Source organism: Anser anser (genome assembly GCF_964211835.1).
Source record: "Anser anser genome assembly, chromosome: 4".
Lineage (NCBI taxonomy): Eukaryota > Metazoa > Chordata > Aves > Anseriformes > Anatidae > Anser > Anser anser.
The window spans coordinates 67,714,436-67,727,125 of NC_139724.1; the positions used below are offsets into that span (position 1 = coordinate 67,714,436).

The following is a 12,690-nucleotide window of genomic DNA, read 5'->3' on the forward strand; positions in this document are numbered from 1 at the left end:
TTTTTTTCCCATATTTATGAATCATGCTTTGATGTCATTTAGAGACTATCTAGCTGGGTTCCTGTTATGCTCTATTCTGCAAAGACGTGACAAGAAGCAGAAAGGAAGCACTATTAACCTCCAGCTAGAGCATGTGAGATATGTGTAATAAATACAGCACAGAAATTGCTGAAAGCTAAATCCAGATCTAATTTTGAGGCTTAGGATACCTATCTTCTTTCTTAGTGAATATTGCTACCATTACCAAAGAGAGAGACAGCAAGTATTTATCTAGAGCATTTTATACATCTAGCTGTGGTTTCTAGACTTGCGTCTAGATTACTTGTGTCTTTATTTAAGACATTTTTTCATCAAACCAAAATCCTTAGGGCAACTAGAAGCTCCTCTTTAGGTAGCAGTCAACTCTAGACATGCAGGCTATACCAACTAACTTATTACAAGTCTTGTGCCTTTGTGTTTGTATGATAGCAAGCATGTAGAAAAGAGAAATCTTGTTACATGTTACATGCTGGCTATCTGTGACTGCAGCTATACAGTTGAAAGATAGGTTATATTAATCCTGAAAGTGAATGTGTTTTTTCTTCCATCACATTATTGCCTATGTCTTTGGTAATGGCATGACACCCATGTTGTCACTAAAATGTGAACTGTTAACCCTGTCAACAAATGTGACTTAGTTATATCTGTATAGTATTCCCTGTTCAGGGGGATTAACTACTTTCCCATGAGTTACAAACTTTGCATCTAAGCTTGCAAAAAACATAAGTATGTTGAATTTAAGATAACTGTGGCATGTAGAAAGATACTGTCACAGCTAAATTCAAGCCTATACATAAGTGTGTACCATGTTAGGACTACCATATTATAGTTCATGAAGGATGCTGGACTGTTTGTATCCACTTATTAATATTAGACAAGTTTAAATATTCTCAACAGTTATTAATTTTTCAAATTTTTGACCGAGTATATGGTAAGATCAACAGAGTGATTAGCCATATCTGTGGTGCTTCTTACTGTAACAGAAGCTTTATTGCTTCCTGGTAACACAACAATGACTTCGAAATAAATTTCTTACAACTCTTGTTACAATAATACTGAACAGAGTCTGAAAGTGACAGAGTAATGTTAACATTTAAGCAGTGCACTCTGTAGAGTGCCTTGGCCTTTCAGTCATCACACTACAGAGGAGAGACACTACTCATCTAAAACTCTTGTGTTCCACCAACACTTCCCATTTTTCAAAGCTCTGTCTGAAAATCTTGTGGAGTTTACACATCCAACAGTGTCATGTGCCTTTGCATTGGGGGGATTTTACTCTGAGGAAATGTGTCAGATGTGGTTCTCTTAGGAAAAAAAAAAGAAAACGGAACACAAAAAAGCAGTCATTTCCTTTCTACACAATAGTGTATGTGTCACTTCAGCTGTTGTGTGACCCTTAGCTGCTGAGATATGAGAGCGGATTTTATTAATTGCCACTTGTTCCCTGAAAAGGTTAATTGCTCTGTCATAAGACAGAGTCAGCATCACCGATGCCAGCAGTTAACACTGGATCTATAATACAGCCTTATTATCTTTGTTTCTGGGCTAAGATCTTTGGCGTATAAAATGGCAGTTGGTGTCTCTTTACAAAAAGAAATATTCAGGCAACTTTTCTGCAGTATGCAATTACTGCCTGTCCCTCATTCAAAAAAAAAAAAAAAAAGGTAAAAAAAGAAAAAAAAAGTAAAAAAAAAAAATTTACAGAAGTCTGATCTCAATCTTTCAAAGAAACTGGCAGCTACAGCTTTTCCAAGTCAAGTTTGGGCTGGGAAGATGAAAATTTTTGGTATTCATTTGTCCAACAACCCTTTTATTACCACAAAGATTTCTAAAGCCACTTCATTGTTTCTGCAAGGCCTAATGAGCAAAAGTAAGGAAGTAGAGAGATCAGTAATCACAGAGTTGTAGGGGTTGGAAGGGACCTCAAGAGATCATTGGGTCCCCAACCCCCCTGCCAAAGCAGGTTCCCTAGAGCAGGCTGCCCAGGTAGGCGTCCAGACGGACCTTGAATATCTCCGGAGAGGGAAACTCCACAACCTCCCTGGGCAGCCTGTTCCAGTGCTCCGTCACCCTCACTGTGAAGAAGTTCTTTTCCATGTTGGTGCGGAAATTCTTGTGATCCATTTTGTGGCCATTGCCCCTTGTCCTGTCCCCACAAACCACTGAAAAGAGGTTGGCCAAATCCCTCTGTCTCCCACACTTCAGGTATTCATAAACATTGATAAGATCCCCTCTTAGTCTTCTTTTCTCCAGGCTGAACAGACCCAGGTCTCTCAGCCTTTCTTCATAGGGAAGATGTTCCAGGCCCTGTATCATCTTTGTGGCCCTCCGCTGGACTCTTTCCAGGAGATCCCTGTCTTTTTTGTACCAGGGAGCCCAGACCTGGACACAGTACTCCAGGTGAGGCCTGACCAGGGCAGAGTAGAGGGGGAGGATCACCTCCCTTGACCTGCTGGCCACGCTCCTTTTTATGCACGCCAGGATCCCATTGGCCCTCTTGGCCACCAGGGCACACTGCTGGCTCATGGTCAACCTGTTGTCCACAAGGACCCCCAGGGCCTTCTCCGCAGAGCTCCTCTCCAGCAGATCATCCCCCAGCCTGTACTGATACATGCGGTTGTTCCTTCCCAGGTGCAGGACTCTACACTTGCTCTTGTTAAACCTCATTTGGTTTCTTCCTGCCCATCTCTCCAGCCTGTCCAGGTCTCACTGAATGGCAGCACAGCCTTCTGGCGTCTGTCACTCCTCCCAGCTTCGTATCATCAGCGTACTTGCTGAGGGTGAACACTATTCCCTCATCAAGGTTGTCGATGAAGATGTTGAACAAGACCGGACCCGGCACCAACCCCTGGGGAACACCACTAGTCACAGGTCTCCAGCTGGACCCTGTGCCACTGATCACCACCCTCTGAGCTTGGCCAGTCAGCCAGTTCTCAACCCACCTTACTGTCCATTCATCTATCCCACAGTTTCTCAGCTTTGCTAGCAGGATGTCATGGGAGACAGTATCAAAAGCCTTGCTGAAAGGCAATCTGAAGGACATGAGCATTTTGGGAAGTTTCTATGCTGCAACCCAGCAAGGCCTACAAGGCCTGCAAGGCCTGCACAGCACTGTAGCAGTCTAACCCCTGACTCCAAGCTCCCTCTCACCGTCCTTGCCTACCTGTGGCTGCTGTGGGACTGAGGAAGTTAAAGACAACTTTCCAGGTTCAGTGTACATTAGAAGACAGGAATGAGATGGTATCATGCATACAACACCATTAGTAAATGGCAATGGTGGCTGTTACAAAGTATGTGTGAAGTAGAAAACAAGAAGGGGACGAAGCATGGAATAACAAGAAAAAAATATTCCCTGTAGGAGATAAATCTTTTAAAGAAAAAAAAATATTTTATATAATTACATGGGCATGACACTGGGCCAAGACTGCTGTACAGCTGCCTCAACTAGGTATTTGAAAACCCCTCTCTGCAGGGTTGGCATCTTATTATTATCTCTGTAACCTCAGAGCAGTTTGGCTCGAGGGAGAGGTAACATCCCTAAACATGCACAACTCTCCTTGAGAGGAACAGGTAATAGAGAGAGAGACTGCAGTCAGTGGGGCACACGCCTTCTCACCTTTCTTAAGCCCCATCCTCAGCAGCAGCTCCTGTGGTTGATGATCTCTGCCTATTTTCTTCTCCACTATACAAGTGCTCCGTTACAGTTGTACCTCTGATAACAGTTCAAAAATATGATGTCAGTGGAGAGACAGGCTTTTTCTATTTGCAAGCAATGAAAAACAAGGGAGTGCCTTCCGCTTACAGAGGATTCTGTAGCTCTGTGAAGGAACTGACATGAAACAAGGTGCATGAGTTGCAGCATGCTGCATGTAAAAGGCAGGCAAGGAAAGCGAGTGATCTGCAGTCTGTAGCTCTACACCAGACAGCCATACTCGCCGCACCTCCAGGAATTTTGTCCTCTGGGGATCTGTAAAGTCTTGAAAAGGTTGTGGAAATATGAGCTATTGAGGAGCTTCAGTGGTCACAAAGGAAAATCAATGCACAGCAGCTCTTCTGCAGAACCTGTTCCTTGCTTGCTGTTCAGTATCTGTTCTGCACAACCACAGGCAGCCAGAAGTCCCTCCTTTCTATATATCTATTTTGACTGCTCCTGAACTGGCTCCTTTTTGCAAAGCTCTTCTGCACAGCTTCTTCTAACGTGGCTATTCTGCACCTCTGCATTTTGCCCTCTACAGCAGCTGCTCTGTTTGTTTTTCTCCACTGGTTTTGCACCAGCTATTCAGTAGCACCATATATCCCAGACAGCAGTTTCACACTATTTTAATTTTGTTTTGACTACTTGTTTCTTGCTTGGGGCTTTGTTGGTTTACCAGAAATCAAGAATAAATATGATTTATTTATTTATTTATTCATAAGCTCTGAAGTCTGGAGTGCTTTGCTGAGCATTTCAGGACGATAACATAGTGTAGGGTAGTGGTTTGGTGAATTATTTTATTTTATTTTTAAACTGAAGACACTACAGGATATAGAAAATGATGCTGCCTCTGTTCAGGCACTGCTAGCCAGGAACTGGTGTTCAAAGACATGCAAGATTGAGAGTTTATCCCAGAGGTGGTGTTATGGATAGTATGGGTGTGCTCCCTGTACCCACATCTAGGGCTAAAGTCTGAGGATTGCTTTGAAGTGGGAAGAAGACCAAAAAAGGGAAGGAAAAGGGGGTGTAGCAGCATGTTTATTTTATTTTATTCCCTTTATTTACTTGGGTTCCTGTAATCTTCGTTTAACTGAAGGTGCCTGGGGAAACGTCCAGGTCTGTGTTTGTCCTCATCCTTCTTCCCACAGTAGCAGATTATTTTTGCAACTTTGGTGTTCCACAAATAGTAGATTTGGTCTTGTATCCAGACCTTCCCAGTGCTTGGATCAGCAGACACAGCTTGTTGGGGTTGTGCAGTAGAAAACCGTATTGGCCATGCCATGGAGTGTAAACCTAGGCAGAAAGAAGCAGAACCACCAGCAGTCAAAGCAGAGCTGTTTAGAAGAGATTGTTGGCTGGTCTAAATCTCTATCTTTTGGCAAGCATGCAGGGCAATGTTATATTGCATTTTTCTACCAAAAAGTGCTCAACAAAATACAAAACAAACAAAAAAGAAAGAGAGAGAGAAAAAGGTATTTATTTTTTCTCTTTTGATTTTTATCCTCTGGAGAGAAAGATCAGACAAAGCAGGTCTCCCCCACTCCTCCTTCCTCTTCCCCTCCCTCTCCGTCAAAGGGCTCCTTTGGAGACTGTGAGAATATGTCAATATTAAACAGCATTTTCCCTGTAAGGCTCTCTAGAGAATAACAGAAGCAACTGCTCACTCTTTCTTTCTTCAACAAACACCAGCCAGCCTTCGCAAACAGCCAACTGAGGCATAGTCAGGAAAAAACAAGTTCTTAAAGGAAGCAGTCGCCAAGGAAAATAATTGGGCAGCATGAGGGGTTTGGTGACGCAGCTGCACAGCTGCGAAGTTCAGTGACTTCTCGATTGCATCCATCTGAAGTTGTGCTCCACTATGAAAAGAACTTCTACCTCCATAGCTATAAATATCTGGGCACGATGGTTTGCAGCTTGAAATCCCAGATACAGCTTGGGAAAAATAAAACAAAATCAAACCCTGACAACTAACCCAATGCACAACAAGAAAACAAGAAGCCTTCAACAATCTTCTCAGTAAGATCCTAAATGGCAGAGACAGTAAAGCTTGAGAATACAGTGCTAATGTCTTTGAAGATGATTTTCTAGCTTCTCAGCTGGTCTTGAAGATATGCACTGATACAGCAGTAGTGCCAACTTGTCTGCTCTCCTTCTGGGCAGGAGGAAACCCACATCAGGGTTGATGTCAGGTAGACTGCCAGTTGTTTCATCTGAGCTACCTGTCTAGATGTCCCTTAGCATCAAGATAAAGAAATGGTAGTTTCTTCTCCTCAGAAAGTGTAAAACAGATCCAAAAATTGTATCCTAAAGCTATTTACTACAAGCGTCCTTCCCGTAAAGAGAACCACAGATGACTAGAATTGATGTACATGTCTGGGTCATACAAATCTCAAGGTTGGTGAGGTGACTTTCAACCCAATGATCTTACAGCAGGCTGTAACAAAGGTTTTGCCTCTGGTTACCAGCATAATTTCAATCCTAATTTCAAATAAGTAAAAAAAATTCTGAATGTTGTCTCAAGTCCAGGAGAAGTAATTCATAAAGCTCTGGGGCAATGGGAAAAATGAACTCTGAGTGTAGTAATAAGTGATATTTCATGGTATTGTCTAGAAGGTATATTCAGAAAAGCATTGGATACCTTTTTTAATTGAAGGTAACAAAATGATGGTTCCTACCTTACACAAAATGTTATCTGACAGAAGTTATCCGATCAGAGTCTGAAATACATTAATTACATTCGTCTTTCTAGCCATGTTACTACTCAAGCTGTTTCTTTCCCATCTGTAAGTCCAGATGCAAGGAACATAGGAAAAATACATTGAAACCACAAAAAATACTCCCAAATACCTTTTTTATGTACATAAAAATATCTGAGCTTGAAAGTCCATTATGTTGGTAGTCTTTGTGATCAGACACCGGTGCTGTTTCTCATTGCAAGTTGTGCAGGTCACCTCCTGCAAGTTGTATATCCCCCTGAAAAACCTGCTATTGCTTACATTAGGGGCATAAAGCTGCCAGCTGTGCCTCTACAGAAAGATTTCAACATATGAAATATGTTACTCCTCTGGGATTAAATATTGCCATTCTGGTGTACTAAAATATTGCCATTCTGGCCTATAAATCTTACAATGAAATCCCACATTCAGGGGAAAGCAGGAAAAATGTTGTGGTCAGTCAAGGGAGTTCTGATATTTTGAAAAGCCCTTTAGAGCTTCTCAGTGGTTTGGGATGTCAGATGTTATATGAAGAGACGAAATCAGTGGGCAGAGTGTGAGAAAGTGATGAGAGGTGCAGTGATAAATATGTACCATTGTTCCACATTTTCTTTCACCAAAATGTATGTACATATGGTCTATGTTTTTGCTGGTTTTGCTGTTTTTATTTATTTATTTATTTATTTTAAATAAATTATCTGAATACTAGTGAGATTTTTTTAAGTAAAAGTTCTCTGATTTCTTGCAGACCAATACCATTAAGTTATTGGTATGAGGCTAAACAACCACAAACAGAAATCTAGCATGGTATGAGGGAGCTGAGGGAGCTCTTTCTTTTCTTTTTTTTTTTTTTTTCTTCTTTTTTTTTTTTTTTGGCCTCACATCTGCAACGGCAGCTGCAGAAAAAAGAAAGACATGAGTAAATCCTGGCAAATTGAAAAAGAGCAGCCTCTGAAAGCAGCCTGCCTAACTCCTGTAAATCACCACCAGCCCTTTAAAATACAGCAAGCATTTCTACAAATTAGTTGTACCACTGAAGCAATTTAATATGTGTTGAAAAGAAAAAATGGAATCTGTACTTGTTTTGCACTGATAGGCATTATGGCTTTACCTTAACTTGGGACAATATTTACAAAACATACTTTTTGAACAACTGTATTCCAAAACAGGATAGGTAATTAAATAAAATTGGTATTTTCTTAACAGAAAAGTGAACCTTGTCTAAGAGTATTTTTTTTTCATTGGGACATATTTTCATAACACTACATTTATTTTGCATAGTACTGAGGAAATATGAGCCAGTAGAGTTAATTGCTAATGCTGTCAACCATAATGGCATGGGGTCAGGCAAATGAAAGATTAAGGCACAATGGCTCTCTAAAGGACACCTAAAAATTATCCCATCAACTAGCAAAACCCTCTTTGGATTTTGGGTAGATTACCGTAATTCTGTGGGCTGCTGCAGGTCAGGCATACCTTTGCCTGATGCCAATAGGTAATTGTAATGGTTGTGGGGGTTTGCAGCAATTGCTATTAATTACAACATCTGGGCAGAAATTATCTCTCCCAGCTTGCTCATGTAAAAGAGGTTCCTTATCCACCTCCATCTGATCAAGTTCAGGAATGTGCTTCTGCAGATGATAAAATATTATAAAATATAGTGTTTTCTGTTTTCCAATAAAACTATAATTCCCCTTTAATGACACTGCCATTCCTCTTCTATAAGGTAAAAATTTGCTACAGTTATCATCTTGCTCAGGTCAATGAACGGACAGCAAGGAGTTTTGCTGTTTAATCCTAGGTTTTGAACAGAAAAGATTTTGATGTTGATACATTTAAATTTTGTATGTGCAAGCATGGGTTTATGAGTCACAGATGCACCCTCTGTGAAATCAAGCCTCTGTGGTCCTGTTTTTTTTTGTTTTGTTTTTGTATGTTTGTTTTACAGAAGAAAAAGAAAGGAAGAAGTCTCTGAGAAAAAAAAAAGAGCTACACACTGACCCCTTTCCTCTGTTAACATGGGTGAAGAAGAAGAAGAGGAAGCGAAGTGTCAGCGGGCTCTGCCTGGGATTAGGAGTGGCTGGATGATGCAGAGATTTATTTATCTGTCTGTGTCTTTATACAAACCTATTCTGATGGCATTTGAGGTCCAGGTTCTCCAGAAGATGTAGGTGGTATGTTCTGAATACCTTATAGATTATGTGATTCACCGTGTGTGGCTCATGGGTACTATATTTGCTAGAGACTGACCGTAAAATAAAATTTATATGTGTGACAATTTCTGACACCACAGCACTGGTCTGTGTCCTGATTTAGGGGAGAAAAAGTCAGAATGTAAACATCTTTCCTGGGGCTAAGATTTCCCACCAGTTCATTTTGACAATTCCAATCACACTGAAACATTTCAATATATGTATTTATCTCCCAAAACCAGAGCAGTAGCTCAGACAGAAATGAGAGTACTTTACAACACAGAGCCCACTGAGACCATGGATTGAATATAGGGAGAGAGGAGGCATTTTTATTTTGTGTATGGGTAGTTATTATAATGCACAGAAATTTTTTAATAAGTATATGATATATCTTAATCCCACACTATATGTGAGCAGTAGGTAAAGAAATCTTACCAATATTTGGTCTCCTACAATCAAGCAAAAGAAAACCATAAGAGTCATATTTTGACATTGTACACAATTTATCAGGTTTTTAATGGCAGGTATACATTAATAATAGGAAACAAATCGAATTTCACTCTAATAAAAGTCTTAAATTAAATTGCACCATTCTGAGAATCTGCTTCATGTCCAGTTTTTAAAGTTACACAAAATACAAAAGAACTGCATGAAGTTAAGGCTTACTGGTTGACAAACACTGTGTAGCAGAAGTGTTTCTGCTGTTGGTACCAAAAATGATTAATCTCATTCTCACTGATAATTCCCCACCTGTTTTTGTGCCAAGATTAGCAAATAGAAAGTTGTGTGGAATGTAATGTGCTACGCAGGTACGGTAGGTTTGGATTGAAATTATCCACCCAAAACAGAAAAGAAAAATCCTGTAAATGTGTTATTTAACTTTCTTCTTCTGTGTATGCAGAGATTAGGAAGATTAGGAAAGGGGATTTTAACTGCACAGAGGGTGTTTTGGATTAAACCCAAAATCTAATCCCATGGCAGTAGCAATAGTATTTTGAAAAATCATTTTTCAGCTGCTATGGTAAATGTTTCTAAAAACAGAGGAGAGGTTTACAATCTGTTACAACAATGAATCAAAATAACTCTGCTCATTTTCCTCATGCAGTCTCAAGAGCCTTGGTAAACACCACCTTGACTCGTTTGAAATGGAAGAATTATTGACAAAGTAATACAGCTCAAAAGCTGAAAGAGAAAACAGGTAGATTAATTATCCATTAAATTAATACTCATCTGCTCCCAAGAGTTCCAGTCATTGGAGCTGGGTGCTTAATAAACAGTCTGTCTGTGGCTCCAGTATGAGTGCACCTTAGAAACCTAGGGCCTGATCCTAAAATCTGTGAAGTAAAACATATGCTAGAAGTTAAGCACATGATCAGTACATCAGTGAACTCTGCAGTCTGGGCCATGCTGCAATTCTCACGATGTGAATATTAAAACATCCCTGCAAATTTCTGCAAGTGAATGATCACAGTTTGCTGTTCCAACAAGTATTTCGTCTGCCACTGGTAGCAAGCCCATGGTATCACTGATCTTATGAGTGACAGCATAGCACACAAATCTAATTAACCCCAGGTTATAGATACTATAAAACATACAAGATGCATTCACTTTTATTCATTTCACATGCATGTGTACAGTCTATATGTTTATAACATATAAAAAAGGAGATGAATATGCAGAAGAATAAAAGAATTGCAGAGGTATTTATCAGGGAAATGCAAAGATGAAAGATGAATTCTGTACCTTGCAGATGTTAACATATCTGATACTGGAAACTTAAAAACAGCTGTCCTAACTGACCCTTGTCAGATAAAACACCCTGCTCAGAGTATTGGCAATAGTGCAGAAAACACATCGTCTGACAGGTATTTCCTTCTGTGATTAGTGCAGAGGTATTATCAAATGAGATTACACCACATGTGGTGATCAGTTTATAGGATGGTGTTGAAATTCTTTGTAGTTTAACAGTAACTCAGGGTGCAGTTAGACAGCTATATGTAGAGCTAGGTTTTTTGTTTTGTTTTATTTATTTTTTATTATTTTATCAGCAGATTCAGATGACTCTTATCCAGCTGTTTTATAAGCTGTCTAATGATTCATGTTAATTTTCTGTAAACCTTTGAACTGTAGTGATGCTCCATGGATTGCTCCGGGTGAGACTGGAAGATCCCTGACATTTTTAAGGCCTTCTAATTAATAAGCATATAAATAAGCATCCAAGGGTAGATTGTGATGAGATCTTTGAGTCATGCTAATAACTTAGAAGCTCATATAATGAGCTGAAATTGGAAATGATAAACTGATCTGAATGTCTGGGGGAAGAAAAAAAAAAAAGATTTTGATTGCATTTTATGCAGATCACAGGAATGAGTTTTGTGACAGTATGAAGGCAAAGGAGGAGGTGGCTAAGGTAAATAAACTCTAGTGCAGATAAAACGTTTTCTGCAACTCATTTGAAAATTAGGAGGTTTGCAATTCAAATATATTCCATAGTGTGACTGATGCTGGATTAGTTGTTCAACACTCCTTATGCTTCAGCCCCATCCATTTACTGTCACTGGTTACTGACATGAAGCACTCAGGCAAATAATATTCTGCTATCAAATCACAAATGCTGTCTCTGTGTGATTAAAAAAGAAAAACACCACCACCACCAAAAAAAGAGGCTCAGTGAGCCTGTGTGGTCTACAACAAGATAGATGTCTAAATGGAGATTGCCTCCTCTCTGGTTTTCAGTCTCGTCACTGAAACCATAGTTCATGACTGTGAATATGTGCTTTTATAGATGTCTGAATTCAGTGTCTCAGCGGGGCAAAGGCAACGTGCCCAATTACCCAGGATGATGTCTCTAAGCCTCCCAATGTTTAATTTGGACTGCATTTCAGCTGACAATTTAAATTTCATTGATTATTATTATTTAATCTTGATAAGCCACAATCCGTTGTCCAACGGGTTTTGCTTTCCTGGCTTCATTTCATGCTCTCTGTTTCTCCTTTGTCAGAAAACTTTTTTTTTTTTTTTTCTTTTATGTATGTTTGGTTTGTGTCAATTTTCAGCCAGAAAATTCAAACAGGGTATTAAGGCTCTTATAATTTTAAGATAGAATAGTAAAAAAATTAAAGTATCCCTTGAACCTTTCTTTTTTTAACCTCTGTAAACTAATGTAGTTCATAGGAAAAACTCAGAGCTAATGCCAAACAAGATAAATTCAGCCTTGATTGAAGATCTTCCACTTTCTTTTAACTTTGTGAGATGAAATGTCCAGTACTTGAATAAAAACTGGAAGCAGTCAAAGGGAAAGGATGCCCTCCATTTTTATAGGACTTGAAGGGAAAAAGTCCCAAATGAAATTTCCCTCCAATGGGAAATATTTTGTAAAATGTGACCTGCTGCTCTCTTTCCTACATGTTATGAAATATTTAAAGAAGATTGCATTAATATTTGGATATAGAGGTCCATTAATATGATCTGTTACCATCCAAGAAAATAAAAGGGCACCAAATAATGGCAAGTTCTTGAAGTCCATGGCCTTAATCACGTCTCTAGGTTGTGTCAAGAACTTGAACATGGTGTGTCCCCCAGACTGATCTCAACCAGGTAGAAGTGTGCCCGTGGCCAGTAGCAAAAGGGCCTGGCTGACTCTGTAAAGTGTTATTGTGCAGAAATTGTGCCTGTGCTGACAGATCTTATCTGCACAACGATCCGCAACAACAAGAGCAGGCGCTTGTCTGAAACGGTCGGCTTTTTTGGCAAACAGCCTTCATTATCGGCCATCTGCAAAGTATCTCAACATGTGAACAACCAGGAACAGCAAAAAAATCCTCATAAATATCTGCGCACGTTAACAACGCATCTGATTCTGGAAGGTCGGAGACATCTGGGAGCTGTTTGGAAAGCTGGGAGTGTTTGCGCTATGAAAAACAGCTGACAGCTTTAAGGTGCGCTGGAAGTGGCTAACTACGAGTCACCTGTCAGCCTCCTCGTAAATCTGTTAGAAAGCAGATTATGCACAAACTGGCTGGTATTCTTTATTTTTATGCACGAAATGATA

The 12,690-nt window shown here is 39.8% G+C and overlaps 1 long non-coding RNA gene across 1 annotated transcript; it reads right to left on the reverse strand.

Moving 5' to 3' along the window:
- Positions 1-4,497: 4,497 nt before the first annotated feature.
- Positions 4,498-5,547, reverse strand: LOC310899654. The gene is made up of 2 exons (XR_014584454.1): positions 5,398-5,547; positions 4,498-5,026 (listed from the first exon to the last, which is right to left on the reverse strand). It is a non-coding gene; the product is annotated as an uncharacterized lncRNA (long non-coding RNA).
- Positions 5,548-12,690: the final 7,143 nt, after the last annotated feature.